This window comes from Symphalangus syndactylus, chromosome 5 (assembly GCF_028878055.3).
Source record: "Symphalangus syndactylus isolate Jambi chromosome 5, NHGRI_mSymSyn1-v2.1_pri, whole genome shotgun sequence".
In the NCBI taxonomy this organism is placed as follows: Eukaryota; Metazoa; Chordata; class Mammalia; order Primates; family Hylobatidae; genus Symphalangus; species Symphalangus syndactylus.
The window spans coordinates 60,073,325-60,090,815 of NC_072427.2; the positions used below are offsets into that span (position 1 = coordinate 60,073,325).

The following is a 17,491-nucleotide window of genomic DNA, read 5'->3' on the forward strand; positions in this document are numbered from 1 at the left end:
AGATAGTGGCTGTGCCAAGAATGGATGCTGGTGAGAATGTCGAGGAAGGGTAACCCTCGTATGCTGTTGGTGAGAATATAATTTAGCACAGTCATTAGGGAGAACAGTAGGAAGCTAAAAATAGAACTATCATATGATCCAGCAACCCCACCTGTTGGGTGTACATCCAAAAGAAAGAAAATCACCATATCGAAAAGATATCTGCACTCCCATTTTTATTACAGCACTATTCACAATAGCCAAGGTGGAATCAATCTAAGTGTCCATCAATGGATGAACAGACAAAGAAAATGGTAATATGGATATGCAATGGAATATTATTCAGCCATGAAAAATAATGGAATTCTGTCATTTACAGTAATATGACTGGAACTAGAGGCCATTATGTTAAGTGAAATAAGCCAGGCACAGAAAAACGAATATTGCATGTTCTCACTCATGTGTGGGAGCTAAAAAAAAAGTTGAACTAATGGAGATACAGAATAGAATGGTGGTTACCAGAAGCTAAGAGAGTAGTAGGGACAGGGAGATAGAAAGGGGATTGCTAATGGGTACAAAAATATAGTGAGATAAAAGGAGGTAGTGTTTGGTACCACAATAAGGCAACTATAGTTAACAATAATTTATTGTATCTTTCAAAATAACTAGAAGAGTGGAATTGGAATGTTCTTAACACACACACACACAGACAAATAAATGCTTGAGGTGATGGCTATCCCAATTACTCTGATCTGATTATTAGACATTGTATGATTGTATCAAAATATCACATGTATCCCATAAATATGTACAACTAATATGGATCCATAATAATAAAAGATAAAAATTGTAATGTAAATGTAAATAAATGTAAAAAAGGAATTTGCATGTTTCCAATATTTTCTTTTAAAATATTTTAAATTATTTATTAAAATTAAAGGGCAAAATATAAAATACATTTTAAAAAGATGGTGGCCATGCAAATTTCAGAAGAGTATTATAGGCAGAAGGAATAGCTAGCACTAAGACTTTCAGATGAAAATGTTTGTAAGAAGAGGCCGGGCGCGGTGGCTCACGCTTGTAATCCCAGCACTTTGGGAGGCCGAGGCCGGCGGATCACGAGGTCAGGAGATCGAGACCACGGTGAAACCCCGTCTCTACTAAAAATATCCAAAAAATTAGCCGGGCGTGGTGGCGGGCGCCTGTAGTCCCAGCTACTCGGAGAGGCTGAGGCAGGAGAATGGCGTGAACCTGGGAGGCAGAGCTTGCAGTGAGCCGAGATCACGCCACTGCACTCCAGCCTGGGCGACAGAGCGAGACTCCGTCTCAAAAAAAAAAAAACAAAAAAAAAAAAGAAAATGTTTGTAAGAAGAATATGAAGAAAGCCAGTGTGGCTGGTGCACAGTGAGAGATGATAAGGCAGTAAAGGCTAGGATCAAAGAACTCCACGCAGGCCAGATGACACAGGGGCAAGAGTACGGATTTTATTCTAAGTGGAATAAAAGGTCACTGGAGGCTTTTAAGCAGGGGAGTGATGTGATCTGATTTATGTTTTAACAAAGCTCTCTTTGGCTTCTGTGTGGAAACTATAGACAAGCAAGAAGAAACCAAATAGAAATTTCTGTGGCAGCCCGGCTGAATGACAACAGTGGTGTGGGTAGGTAGTAGTATGAATGGATCGAAATGGATAGACTAGGCAGATGTTATGGAAGCAGTGTCAAAGGGTTTGGTGATGGATGGGATGTAGTGGGTCAAAGAGAGGACTCAAAGGTAATTCTGAAATTTTTCACTTGAGTCATTGACTGGGTGGTCATATCCTTCACTGATCTAGGGAAGACTGGAGAAGGTGCAGATTGGGGTGAGAGGGTGAAATCAAAAGTCTAAATGGTAGGTGATGTGGCTGAATATATAGCTGCTGGAGTCAGACTGTAAAAGGCTTTCAAGAAGAAAAAAATAGTGGCGGGCCCTATTACTATTAAGATTATCTAACAGGATGTCTGATAAAAATTATATATTGTAGCATTTTCAGAGCTTGAAATACTGGTTCATAAAAATGGGGAAATTTTACTCAGTTATGAGTTCTATTGCCAATGGGCAGTATCTCAAAAACAGGATGTCTGTAAAGATGATCTTTGCTGTGACAAGGAAGAAAAACTGTTGCTTTTTGTGAGAAAATGTTTCCAGTTTACAATTAATTTTATTTTTTGGACTGAATTTCTTTTCCAATTCCACAAGCCTGATTAATAAGAACCCTCCATTTAGAAATAGAGACAGGGAAAATCATCAAAGAGAATGCAAGTGATGAAGAAAATCAATGTGCTTACCTACTCTGTGTTCACTTTTCCTTCATTTTCCATTTCTTTTGTCTTCATAAAAACTTGGGCACTGAGGCCAAGTGAACCATTGAAATGTATATTTTTTTCCTAAAGAAGCAAATTTTGCCTTATGTGTGTCAATTTCAAAAGTAGCTGCTTCTTTCCCAGATGAGCCATTTTCTAAATAAGTGATTTTGTTTTTTTGTTTGGCAAGTTGAGTAATTTTGGCTTTGTCAATAGTTGGTATTATCATCAAATAGGAGGCAAATTATTCACTGTGAATGAATTAATATCTTGAAGAACCACAGTTATTTATGCCCTGAGTGATAAGCTTGGGAACGGTTAATCAGCGCACTGACAGAATTTGTCAATGAGATCAATGCATCACTGTTGGGGATCTTCCAGGAATGATGCAGGACAGGAAACTACCAGAAGATTAGATTCATTCATTTGCTTGCTCCTTCTTTCTTTTTCTTTTTCTTTCTTCTGTTTCTTCCCTTCCTCTTTCTCTTCCTTCCTTAGCATATATTCATGATCTCTTCTGTGCTAAGTGTCAGGGATAACCTTAAGGAGACCATATACCGCAATGTTAACAATCTAGTGGGGAAAACAAATACATGAAGACATCAGACATCAATAGAGCACAGTGTACTAAGTACAATAATAAAGCTCTATAAAATGTTTTAAAGTGCAGATAAGACTCTAACTTGCCCTGTGGGGATTAGGAAGGGCCTCACTGAGATAAGGAAATACAAATTTGGTAAGTGGAGAAGGCAGTATTTTAGGCTGAAGAAAATATATGTGCAAAGCCATGCTCTTGTGAAAAAATATGATCACCACTACCACAACAACTGCAATACCATGTACTTACTTTACGTCAGGCACCATGTTAGGTGCTTTTCATAAATGAATGCATTTAATCATTACAGCCACTCCATAAGGTAGGTATTATTCCCATTTTTTTTGATAAGAAACTCAGTCCCCAAATGGTTAAGAAACTTGTCCCAAAGAAAAACTTTAGGGGGTTGCTTAGGGAGTTGTGACCACTTTGGTAGGTTGGTGTGTGAAGGGTATGGTGGAAAATGTCTAGAGACGAGGCTGGAAAGACCATCAGAAGTTTAAGAAACACTAAAGTACATTATTGGGTAGGGTTTAGGCTCACTCTTAAACAGGACATATTTTTCTATCTCTGTCTCCATCCACTCAGTTTTTGAATATCTGTTACATAAAGGACTTTAAGGAGGACACAAAAATCATACATAAAATGAATAAAAATGAGGGTGAAAGAAGAGAAAAGACAAGAAAATGTAATGGAGTTAGGAATAAGGCCAGCTGAGTAGACATAGTGAATCTCAGCAGACACTGGTGCTGTTTTACATCTTTCTGTGGAAGTTGAACCAAACCAGGAGAGAAGGCCAACCTACCCACTGAGTGAGCTGAAACTGTACCCACTGGAAAGGCCAGGATTTTCTGAAATAATGATTTCCAAAGTCATTTAATCAGATGAATAGTGAATAGATGCAAAATAAAAGTCCTGACGTCTTATTTCTTATAGCACATTTGATATGATTTTAGCTTGAAAAAAATTATAAAGGCCAGGCCACTAGGCCAGGCACGGTGGCCCATGCCTGTGATCCCAGCACTTTGGAAGGCCAAGGCGGGTGGATCGCTTGAGCCCAGGAGTTCGAGACCAGCCTGGCCAACATGGTGAAACCACGTCTCTACTAAAAATACAAAATTAGCTGGGTGTGGTGGTCCATGCCTGTAATCCCAGCTACTCAGGAGGCTGAGGTGGAGGTTGCAGTGAGCTGAGATCGCACCACTGCACTCCAGCCTGGGTGACAGAATGAGACTGTCTCAACAAAAAAAAAAAAAAAAAAAAAAAAGGAGATAGAACCAGATATCCACCTTAACCAAAACACAATCTTAATAAAGCACTCATGGAATGTCTATCTTTAATAATTCTACTGCTTGAACATCTGCCACAATAACCTGTGACATTTATACCAGTTTAACTAAATAAGTGAACTTGCTGGTTGGCTCATTATTTTTAAACCCATTAAAATATTCAGACACCTAACAAATATGCTAACTTTGGTTTTGGGAATGTTTGATGTATAGCCCTTCCTTTTGGTAGATTAGCTAGAGGAGGAAGTTGATTATTCAGACTACTCTTAAGTTTATAGGATTTAGGTTGTGCGCAGTGGCTCACATCTATAATCCCAGCACTTTGGGAGGCCGAGGTAGGTGGATCACTTGCGTTCAGTAGTTCGAGACCAGCCTGGCCAACATGGTGAAACTCCGTCTCTACTAAAAATACAAAAATTAGTAGGGCATGATGGCACATGCCTATAATTCCAGCTACTCGGGAGGCTCAGGCAGGAGAATCACTTGAACCTGGGAGGTGGAGGTTGCAGTGAGCTGAAATTGTGCCACTGCACTCCAGCCTGGGCAACAGAGTGAGACTCCATCTCAAAAAAAAAAAAAAAAGAAAAAAGGGTTTACAGGACTTAAATGACATCAGCCAAATAGTCTCTATTATAAGGGATCTTAATTGAATATATCCAGACATACTTATAAGATTATTTAGAAGCCAGTTCAAAAGAAGAGAGGAATAGAGCCAGAACACAAACTGTGGAAAAGTTAACTGTTCTGTTAAAAGATCGTCTCAAGCAGTGCCAACTCTAGTGTCAGTAATCCGACTCTATTTTTGTATAAACATTAATAGGGATAGTATGACCAGAGAGGTCTATACTGAGTTTGTTTCTTGGCCAATAACCAATTCCTGTCCACGGAAGCAGAAATTAATGGAAGCTGCACATAATCTGAAAATGCTCCTGGTAGATATCTGCATGAAGTGGTAAAAAGTACCATAGTGTGGTGAGAGGCTGTAGCATGACAGCTAGCTCTAAAGGCCACCAATTCCTTATGAGAAAACTGTCCTGAGGAACAGAAACTAATAATTGGTCAGGCATATGGGTTGTGTGTGATTCAAGTAAACTGTCAAGTGTCCTAGTAAGTCTATGATTTGGGGGCACGGAAGGTGAGCCTCTCTGAAAATGGAATAAATGACAATCTACCAGGAGGTACTGTGCCCCGAGTCAGTAAAAGTTTACAATACGCCATTAAAGAGGAGGGATCTCAATTCAGAAAAATCACTGAATAGCTCTGAGGGCAAAATGTCTTAACCAGGGACTTTATTGGTTTACATTTTCAATCAGCTGAACAGAACAAGGCCCTGACTGGTGGAAGTTGAGTCAGTTAGCTATGTCTTAAGGTGATGAGAACTGAGTCTCCCTACCTATCAGTGGGGTCCCCACAACTTTTCCCCCACTCATTTCATACCTATGTTAACTTTGTCTAGAATCCATGCTTATTGTCTAATGAAACCTAATGGCATGTGACATGGCTCTGGCTCTATAGGTCTTTTTGGAACCAAGGTTTTTTTCTGAGATAATAAAATGTGTTAAATAAGCTTTAAATTTTATATGGCCATAGTCTCCTGTTCAGGTTTTTTTATTTTTTATTTTATTTTTATTTTTATTTTTTTTTTAGCTACTCAGCAAATCTGGTCAAACTAGGTACTAGAAAAGTGAAAAGTGGGACCTGCATTTGTTTCGAAATGTGTTTTAAATTTAAATAATTTTTTTTGAAGTAAAATTGATGGTAAATTCTGCTGATCTGTGGAAAGGGATTAACTTTAGTTTCAAGTTCCAGAGGCAGAGATTCATCTGGTTCTCAGTGAATTGAAAGAGATTCAATTGGTCATCAGTGAATGTGGAAAGCCACTCAGTCAGCTGTGCTACTTTGAGCCCTCCTCAAACTCCTAGTCCAGTTGTCTATGCTCATAACTCACACATGTACAGTTATATCTAGGATTAACCCAGGACAAAAGCACTCGCTCATCACCCATTTAAAATATCCTTTCTATGGATGATGAGAATCCCAGAAAAATCTGTGGGGCTGGATTCTGGAGAACCATGGGTAACATTTCTAGATTTCCTCAATGTACTGTGATTAAATTTATCAGATAAATGAACATGTTGAGGAATTTTCCCTTGATTTGACAAATTTATCTCCAAGAGAACATCCCATAGTCATTCTGTTGGAGACACAGTCTTCATTTTTCATGAATTTCAGGTTGCCACCAATGTTTAGAGGGACTATTCAGCTTCAGGGTGACATACGAGCTATTTCCAAATATTTTGTAGGCTGTTATGCAGAGGTAGTACTACACTCATTCATCAGAGCCATATAGGTGGAATAACATCTTAACAGTCATAGAGCTATCCAAAGTTGAAATTACCTCAGAAGGCTTGACCCCTATTCCCCACTCCAAGAGAAGTTCAGTAAGAGCGTGGATATCATTTGGCAGGAAAGTCATGTGTAGAGAGTACTTGGGTCACATGATATGGAGCTCTCCGAACCTAAAAGTTATAAGAATGAGTGTTTAAAAAAATTGTTTTAAACCACTTTGTGGGGTTATCAGCTACATGACAACATCTGAGGAAGGACTTTTTGTTGGAGGCAAAATGTATGCTTATGTTTCACACTTCTAAGTTTTAAAATTGTTGTATTATTTATCACTTTTCAGAGAGCTTACTAGAAATAAATGTGAAAATTTCCTAAGATGTTGAATACTAATAAGGTCATAATTGAAGTTGGAATATTACATTTTTTCTTTTAGACATAACTCCCTGGGTGATATAGAACCCTAAATTTATTTATGTTTTACTTTTTTATTTTGGAAGAGTTAAAATTTATAAAAGTTGATAGACTAGTACAAGGAATGCTTATCTACCTATCACCTAGCTTCAAGAATTATTAATTTATAGGGCAGAATTATTAATTTAAAAGGCAGAATAATGACCCCAACAAAAATGTCCATGTCCTAAACCCTGGAACTTGTTACTATATTAGGTCACATGGCAAATAGGAATTAAGGTTGCTAATCAATTGGCCTTGGGATGGGGAGATTATTTTGATTGTCCAGGTCAGACCAATCTAATCACACGAGTCCTTTTAAGTACAGGAGGGAGGCAGAAGAGAAAGACCAGAAGGATAGCAATGTGGGAAGGACTTGGCCTGATGTTGCTAGCTGAAGATGGAGGAATGGGATCCTGAGCCATGGAATGTGGGTGGCTTTTAAACTTGAAGAGGCAGGAATATGGATTCTTGTCTAGAACCTCCTGGAGGCATGTAGGCCTGCCAACACCTTGATTTTAGCTTAGTGAGACTCATTTCAGACTTCTGACCCACAGAATTATAAGATAATAAATTTTTGTTGTTTTAAGCTATTTAGTTTTCATAATTTTGTATAGCAGCCATAGAAACCAAATTGCTAAAAAAGAAAAAAGAATGTCAAAGTATGAAGAAAATGAAATAATCCTTAAGGATACAGGTAGAAATTTCTTTCTGTATGTTTTCAAGTAAAACAAGTATTTACAAACTTAGCAAAGAAAGAGAATGCTGTTATTTGTAGGGCTTTGAGTACAATAGAGATATAAGACCGAATACCTATAAATGAGGTTTTAATATATGCTACCAAAAGTTAAATAGACATTTAAATTGCTGCTATTATTAATTTTATTAATTATTTAAATGATTTAAACCTATTATTCTGATCTTGTGGTACCATTTTTATTAAACTACTTATCTCCATTTCTTAAATTACAAATTAGATAGGCTGGCTTATTTAAATGTCTATATTATGATTGCTATTGATGGCTTTTCTTTATATGCTATTTATCATCCAGTTTCAACCAAAAGCCAAATATTGGAGAAGGAAAATCATATTATTTTATAAAAGCTAGTGAAATTCTTTATACTTATTAAGATATGGTACTTTCAATAAAACCAATTCAAGTCTGGAATCATTTTTCAAAATCGTTGTTTAAATTCCCATTTATATTTACAGGTTTTTTTTTCTTGTCTTGATACATAAAGTATTTAATTTGAGTTGAAAAATCAAGCAACCAATCACTCAACCAATGGAATGACTCACTTTGGAAACATATCCATAAGTGAAAACAAAAAATAAAATGAAGGCCGGGTGCAGTGGCTCACAGCTGTAATTCCAGCACTTTGGGAGATGGCTTGAGCTTAGGCAACATAGTGTTACCAGCCCTGGCAACATAGTGAGACACTCGTGTCTGCAAAATATAAAAAAAATTAGTGTGGTGGCACATGCCGGTAGTCCCAGCTACTAGAGAGGCTGAAGTGGGAGGATTGTGTGAGCCTGGGAGTTTGAGGCTGCAGTGAGTCATGATTATGCCACTCCATGCCAGCCTCGGTGACAGAGCTAGATCCTGCCTAAAAAAAAAAAAGAAACAAAAACAAAGCAATTAAAATTTATAAGCAGTCATTTTTGAAAATGAATGCAAATGACTTGGATGGAATTTTTCATATGTATTTTTGAATCTTGATGGTATTAAAACAAAGGGTAAAAGATCAATGACTATATTACTGAAGTTACGTATACTAATAGATCATTCGTTTCTTTTATGTTTCAGGCCTTCCTCCTCTAAGATACCAGCTATATGATTCCGAATCTGGAGTGAAGTTTTATTAAATGTTATCATTCGAGGCAGATTCAGCTATAGTGTTTGAAATGTGCAGATTATATTTCTTTGGAAAGTTGCAGGAAAAATGTTGTGGCAGCATATACGTGCCTTAAAAGTGTAATTTAGAAACACATACCAATAATATTGAGCATATGGCACAAACTTTAACACCCAGGCACACGCTAAGTGACAAAATCTCAGGAATACATATAAGATTTGACATTCTACTTAATACAATTATTTTCAGAAACTTACTCTTTCCAGACACTATGAAAAACGAAAAGGTACAAAAGTGAGGGTAGTCTCTAAAGGTATTATGATGGTTAATTTTATGTGTGATAGTTAATATTATGTATCAACTTGGCTAGGCTGTGGTGCTCAGTTGTGTGGTCAAATACAAGTCTAGATGTTAATGTGATGTGTTGATCGTGTCGATGTTTTTAGATATGATTAGCAATTATAATCAGTAGACTTTGAGTAGAGCAGATTACCCTCTATAATGTAAGTGGGCCTCATCCAATTAGTTGGCCTTCAGAGAAAAGAATGACATTTCCTGAGGAAGGAGCAACTCTGCCTTGAAACTGCAGCATGCCTTGCTTGAAACTCCAGCTCTGCCTTGAAACTGCAGCATGGAAACTCTGCCTGAGTTTCCCACCAGCTGGCCCGCACAGCGGATTTTAGACTCAAGACTGCAATATCAACTCTTACCTGAATTTCCAGCCTCTTGGCATTTCAGACTTTCCAGCCTCCAAAATCATATGAGCTCTCTCTCTCTCTCTCTCTCTCTGTATGTATAAATATATTTATATCTCTAGCTACATATCCCATTGGTTCTGTTTCTCAGGAGAACCCTGACTAATAAAAGCTATTATTGCCCAAACACTTTTCAAATAAAATATTACCTTGATTACTTCTGAAATAAGGTAATTCTATAGTCTCATTGTGGAGACCTTTCAATGCCTTTATGTAAATTGATCCAAAATATTTTGTTCATTTTAACCCTAATTGATAATAACTTTTAAAAAGTTAAAAGGAATTTATTTTTTCGACCCAATATTCCTCTTCCCTGAGATTCTTTCCCTACCTCTGCCCAGTGTCCACAACTTCCCTATCCAGCCCATGAGTCATCTCTCACATATACTTCGTTTTTTCTAAATTATAAGATCAATGAAGAGTTTTAGAGACACTCTTAGTTTTGATTTTTTAAAAAAATCTCTTTCTGTGACCATCACTACTGTGTTCTGGTTTGTAAGTACTCCCCTTGGTGACTGTTTTCTATCATGTTAACAATTTATGTTTAGCCAATAGTTAAAAAAAAATGTGTGCTGGAATAATTGTTGAAATAAACTAAATGACTCTGGATCAATTACCATAAGGCTGTCTTAAGAAGACTTGTTTTGTCTGCCTTAAAAGAAGATCCTTTAATAGGGTTTAAGAGAAATCTGTGTCTTCATTTTATTTTTTAGGCTCAGAATAACTAATTCTGACGGAAACTCTAAAAAGAATTGGAAACAGCGGTTAATTAAAAGCCATATAGTCCATGATCAGGAGGTCCACATTCCTATCTAAGTAGACAGCATATTTCAAAATGTTTATTAATATAGGATTTTTTCAAAGCAAAGTGCAAAACTACAAAACTACTCTTTTGCTGTTGCTTAGGAGGGAGTTACCCCTTATGCAATTTATGACTCAGATTATCTTCTTAAACAATGTTACCCACATAAACCTTACTTGAAATCAACGGTACTGGCATTCAAACATTTTCCTTATATGGAGTTAACTGTGTCCTCTATCATCTGACTGAACCAACTAAAGTCATTTCTCTTAAAGACATCAACAGCTCAAGGAAAAAAAAAGTTTTCTCCCTAGGGCTGGGGGAGGACTTTTACTCTGCACTTTAAAATGTTTGCTCTGTTCCAAGAAGATATTAGGATCAGTTGACTGACAACAGGAAAAATTTTCCTGGCAGAGAAGGAAGCCAGAGGAGATTCACATGCAGACAAAATTTTAACTATCAGGCTGTTTGTGTACCCCATGTCTATTCTAATATGCCAAGCTGGGATAAATCAAATGGGCTCTAAAAATGGGAGATAAAAATGCGATTTCACAATAATTCTGAAGTTTACAGAATATCCATCTTAAGTAATTCTTTTTCACAGAGTTATTTATTACTGGGCAAAGCTAAACGGCTATTTAAATACATGCACTACTCAAAGAAAAAAAAAATCCCTGAAAACTCTGCATTTAAAAAGCATTATAAAGATACAACATATTCTCCACCTTTTATATATTGTGGTTCCCTCCATAGCCTTCCTCCTGTGGTGATCTGAAATAGTCCCATGACTTCAACTACCAGTTTTATTCGTGTAACAACTAAGTCTATTTCTCCAACATTTTCCTGTGTTCCAGACATGTATATGTATTCAGCTGTACCTCCACACTGTCAGCTATTAAATGTCCCCAAGCCCCTCAACCTCAACAGCAGAACTAGGCATTTCTTTCTTAACTTATCTATGCCATTTTTATGTTTCCTAACACTGCAGAGACACACATAGACTCAAAATAAAGGGATGGAGGAAGATCTATCAAGCAAATGGAAAACAAAAAAAGGCAGAGGTTGCAATCCTAGTTTCTGATAAAATAGACTTTAAACCAACAAAGATCAAAAGAGACAAAGAAGGCCATTACATAATGGTAAAGGGATCAATTCAACAAGAAGAGCTAACTATCCTAAATATATATGCACCCAACACAGGAGCACCCAGATTCATAAAGCCAGTCCTGAGTGACCTACAAAGGGACTTAAACTCCCACACAATAATAATGGGAGATTTTAACACCCCACTGTCAACATTAGACAGATCAACGAGACAGAAAGTTAACAAGGATATCCAGGAATTGAACTCAGCTCTGCACAAAGTGGACCTAATAGACATCTACAGAACTCTCCACCCCAAATCAACAGAATATACATTTTTTTTCAGCACCACACCACACCTATTCCAAAATTGACCACATAGTTGGAAGTAAAGCTCTCCTCAGCAAATGTAAAAGAACAGAAATTACAACAAACTGTCTCTCAGACCACAGTACAATCAAACTAGAACTCAGGATTAAGAAACTCACTCAAAACCGCTCAACTACATGGAAACTGAACAACCTGCTCCTGAATGACTACTGGGTACATAATGAAATGAAGGCAGAAATAAAGATGTTCTTTGAAACCAACGAGAACAAAGACACAACATACCAGAATCTCTGGGACACATTCAAAGCAGTGTGCAGAGGGAAATTTATACCACTAAATGCCCACAAGAGAAAGCAGGAAATATCCAAAATTTTCACCCTAACATCACAATTAAAAGAACTAGAAAAGCAAGAGCAAACACATTCAAAAGCTAGCAGAAGGCTAGAAATAACTAAAATCCGAGCAGAACTGAAGGAAATAGAGACACAAAAAACCCTTCAAAAAATTAATGAATCCAGGAGCTGGTTTTTTGAAAAGATCAACAAAATTGATAGACCACTAGCAAGACTAATAAAGAAGAAAAGAGAGAAGAATCAAATAGACGCAATAAAAAATGAAAAAGGGGATATCACCACCGATCCCACAGAAATACAATCTACCATCAGAGAATACTACAAACACCTCTACGCAAATAAACTAGAAAATCTAGAAGAAATGGATAAATTCCTCGACAAATACACCCTCCCAAGACTAAACCAGGAAGAAATTGAATCTCTGAATAGACCAATAACAGGTTCTGAAATTGTCGCAATAATCAATAGCTTACCAATCAAAAACAGTCCAGGACCTGAGGGATTCACAGCCGAATTCTACCAGAGGTACAAGGAGGAACTGGTACCATTCCTTCTGAAACTATTCCAATCGATAGAAAAAGAGGGAATCCTCCCTAACACATTTTATGAGGCCAGCATCGTCCTGATACCAAAGCCTGGCAGAGAGATAACCAAAAAAGAGAATTTCAGACCAATATCCTTGATGAACATTGATGCAAAAATCCTCAATAAAATACTGGCAAACTGAATCCAGCAGCACATCAAAAAGCTTATCCACCATGATCAAGTGGGCTTCATCCCTGGGATGCAAGGCTGGTTCAACATACGCAAATCAATAAATGTAATCCAGCATATAAACAGAACCAAAGACAAAAACCACATGATTATCTCAATACATGCAGAAAAGGCCTTTGACAAAATCCAACAACCCTTCAGGCTAAAAACTCTCAATAAATTAGGTATTGATGGGACGTATCTCAAAATAATAAGAGCTATCTATGACAAACCCACAGCCAATATCATACTGAATGAGCAAAAACTGGAAGTATTCCCTTTGAAAACTGGCACAAGACAGGGATGCCCTCTCTCACCACTCCTGTTCAACATAGTGCTGGAAGTTCTGGCCAGGGCAATCAGGCAGGAGAAGGAAATAAAGGGTATTCAATTAGAAAAAGAGGAAGTCAAATTGTCCCTGTTTGCAGATGACATGATTGCATATCTAGAAAACCCCATTGTCTCAGCCCAAAATCTCCTTAAGCTGATTAGCAACTTCAGCAAAGTCTCAGGATACAAAATCAATTACAAAAATCACAAGCATTCTTGTACACCAATCACAGACAAACAGAGAGCCAAATCATGAGTGAACTCCCATTCACAATTGCTTCAAAGAGAATAAAATACCTAGGAATCCAACTTACAAGGGATGTGAAGGACCTCTTCAAGGAGAACTACAAACCACTGCTCAATGAAATAAAAGAGGATACAAACAAATGGAAGAACATTCCATGCTCATGGGTTGGAAGAATCAAGATCGTGAACATGGCCATACTGCCCAATGTAATTTATAGATTCAATGCCATTCCCATCAAGCTACCAATGACTTTCTTCACAGAATTGGAAAAAACTACTTTAAAGTTCATATGGAACCAAAAAAGAGCCCGCGTCACCAAGTCAATCCTAGGCCAAAAGAACAAAGCTGGAGGCATCACGCTACCTGACTTCAAACTATACTACAAGGCTACAGTAACCAAAACAGCATGGTACTTGTACCACAACAGAGACATGGATCAATGGAACAGAACAGAGCCCTCAGAAATAATGCCGCATATCTACAACTATCTGATCTTTGACAAACCTGACAAAAACAAGCAATGGGGAAAGGATTCCCTATTTAATAAATGGTGCTGGGAAAACTGGCTAGCCATATGTAGAAAGCTGAAACTGGATCCTTTCCTTACACCTTATACAAAAATTAATTCAAGATGGATTAAAGACTTACATGTTAGACCTAAAACCATAAAAACCCTAGAAGAAAGCCTAGGCAATACCATTCAGGACATAGGCATGGGCAAGGACTTCATGTCTATAACACCAAAAGCCATGGCAACAAAAGCCAAAATTGACAAATGGGATCTAATTAAAGAGCTTCTGCACAGCAAAAGAAACTACCATCAGAGTGAACAGGCAACCTACAGAATGGGAGAAAATTTTTGCAACCTACTCATCTGACAAAGGGCTAATATCCAGAATCTACGATGAACTCAAACAAATTTACCAGAAAAAAACAAACAACCCCATCAAAAAGTGGGCGAAGGACATGAACGGACACTTCTCAAAAGAAGATATTTATGCAGCCAAAAAACACATGAAAAAATGGTCATCATCACTGGCCATCAGAGAAATGCAAATCAAAACCACAATGAGATATCATCTCACACCAGTTAGAATGGCGATCATTAAAAAGTCAGGAAACAACAGGTGCTGGAGAGGATGTGGAGAAATAGGAACACTTTTACACTGTTGGTGGGACTGTAAACTAGTTCAACCATTGTAGGAAGTCAGTGTGGCGATTCCTCAGGGATCTAGAACTAGAAATACCATTTGACCCAGCCATCCCATTACTGGGTATATACCCAAAGGACTATAAATCATGCTGCTATAAAGACACACGCACACGTATGTTTGTTGTGGCACTATTCACAATAGCAAAGACTTGGAACGAACCCAAATGTCCAACAACGACAGATTGGATTAAGAAAATGTGGCACATATACATCATGGAATACTATGCAGCCATAAAAAATGATGAGTTCATGTCCTTTGTAGGGACATGGATGAAACTGGAAAACATCATTCTCAGTAAACTATCGCAAGGACAAAAAAACCGAACACCACATGTTCTCACTCATAGGTGGGAATTGAACAATGAGAACTCATGGACACAGGAAGGGGAACATCACACTCCGGGTACTGTTGTGGGGTGGGGGTAGGGGGGAGGGACAGCATTAGGAGATATACCTAATGCTAAATGACGAGTTAATGGGTGCAGCAAACCAACACAGCACATGGATACATATGTAACAAACCTGCACATTGTGCACATGCACCCTAAAACCTAAAGTATAATAAAAAAAAAAGAAAATTACTTACTGTACGCAGTTTACAAACAAGATTCTGTTTAAAAAAGCATAAAACTATTCAGAAAGACTTCAGAGATCTATTATATTAATGATGTACTTTTTTTTTTTTTTTTTTGAGACAGAGTCTTGTTCTGTCGCCCAGGCTGGAGTGCAGTGGCGTGATCTCGGCTCACTGCAAGCTCCGCCTCCCGGGTTCACGCCATTCTCCTGCCTCAGCCTCCCAAGTAGCTGGGACTACAGGTGCCCGCTGCCACGGCGGGCTAATTTTTTGTATTTTTAGTAGAGACGAGGTTTCACCGTGTTAGCCAGGATGGTCTCGATCTCCTGACCTCGTGATCCGCCAGCCTCGGCCTCCCAAAGTGCTGGGATTACAGGCATGAGCCATCGCGCCTGGCCACCGATATATTTGTTTTTAAAGCTTTCCTTATTTTAAAAAATAAAGCTATTTAGGAGAAGCATTTTTTGTGCCTCAAAACAATGCAGATAGATAGAAATAAATGGATACACAGAAATTTTAAGTTTGATTTTATTAAACTGTGAATTTCCTAATGATTTTTCCAGTTAGAACTTTTTTAGGCTTATTTTAATGTTTAATTTTTTCTTATTTTGGGGACAATTTTCCAAAAAGCGTTACTTTCTGTTACTTCCAGTAAATGCATAGTATTTTATGGAAAAGCTATCTTTTGTTAGATAACTTTCTACCTCTTAGGAGGTGTTTTCTCTCTGTCTCTCATCTCTCAAAAATCCAAGTCAACTTATTTCAAGTAAGTGGCAATAAATTGAAAATTTTCACAAGTGTTAATCTGGCCTAGGTGTACAATACTAATAAACCAAGAGCTTCAGGAATTGAGTTATTGGCTTAGCTAAGACCTGACTAAAATGGTTTACATTTTTTTAAAGTACTAAAAAAAGCCTTTTCTATAATCACAGTATGCTGTTTTTAAGTCAATTTTGGTTTGTCTCTTCCATTTTTTTCTTGGTATGAACTTTGAATTTTTGGATTCTGAGGCAAAGGTTTTAGTTGATTTCCAAGTATAGGTAAATAACACTAACCTTATGATTAATTATATCTTCATTTCTTTTCTTCTCTAGATTATTGATTAAAATAAGTATTCTGTTTTTCTGCAATATGTTCTTTCTGCAACAAACAGAAATGTATAAAGGGAAAACCAAAGTCATTTATAATTCCACCATCTAGAGAGAACCTCTTTTTACATTACGATGAATTTCTTTCTAGTCTTTTGTGTGCATATATATATTTCCAGGTTACTTATTTTAGATTTCATAACATAGACATGCTATCTTTCATGTTTGGCACTTAACAGAGAGTTTCATTTTTTACTTTCCTAGTGTCCTTTAACTGAAATTCCTTTACATGTGAAGCAACTGTCCTAGAATTTGAGAAGACCAGTGACCGACAATTATTCTTCATTAGAGGAGTTAGAATATGAAAATACTGCTTGGGAGCTGGTTAGCTGATACAAACAGTATGAACATTCTGGGGAGCTAGCTCGAGCTGCATTCTTTAAGCTGGCAGGCTACTCTAGAAGGCTTACAATACACTTGCTCAGAAAACAAATGTTCCCTGTTCCTGTCTATGTGGGGTAGATCCCTTCAGTTTGTCAAAATTCTTCTGCCATTTCTCCCTTTGCTGGAATACAGTCCTGGACATGTAATGGACAATTATTGACTTCACTGGAACACACAGAGATGAAAACAGCTTCAAGTTCTGGGGTAGTAACCTTAGCCAGCCATCAAAGAATAATTTATTTATGCACTGTGAAAAGGATGGCTGGAGATATTTCTATCTGTATATCCATCCACTCCTCTCTCCATCTATCTATCTACATTGTTTTGAGGCACAAAAAATGCTTCTCTTAAATAGCTTCATTTTTTAAAATAATGTTTTAAAAACAAATAGTATATGAAACATTTAAATCCCCTCTGCAATAGCATTTGTGTAATATTTCATAGTTGCATACCCAAATAAACAAAAGCCCAAAATGTCGAAAGGCAACCACCAAAATGGTATATAAAGCTTAGATAAATGTAATGGGCTTACAGTTTCTGTTTGTGTGTGTGTGTGTGTGTGTGTGTGTGTGTGTGTTTATACATACATGCATGAGTACTTTATTCAAAGTTTTACTCATTGAATATATATTACTTCAATATCATATTACTTGAATGTAACATT

The 17,491-nt window shown here is 37.3% G+C and overlaps 1 long non-coding RNA gene across 1 annotated transcript; it reads right to left on the bottom strand.

Annotated features, from left to right (window-relative positions):
* Positions 1-1,380: 1,380 nt before the first annotated feature.
* On the bottom strand, positions 1,381-16,407 carry LOC134736634 (uncharacterized). Its single transcript, XR_010120747.1, has 3 exons — positions 16,351-16,407; positions 6,601-6,721; positions 1,381-2,891 (listed from the first exon to the last, which is right to left on the bottom strand). It is a non-coding gene; the product is annotated as an uncharacterized lncRNA (long non-coding RNA).
* Between the last annotated feature and the right edge of the window lie 1,084 nt (positions 16,408-17,491).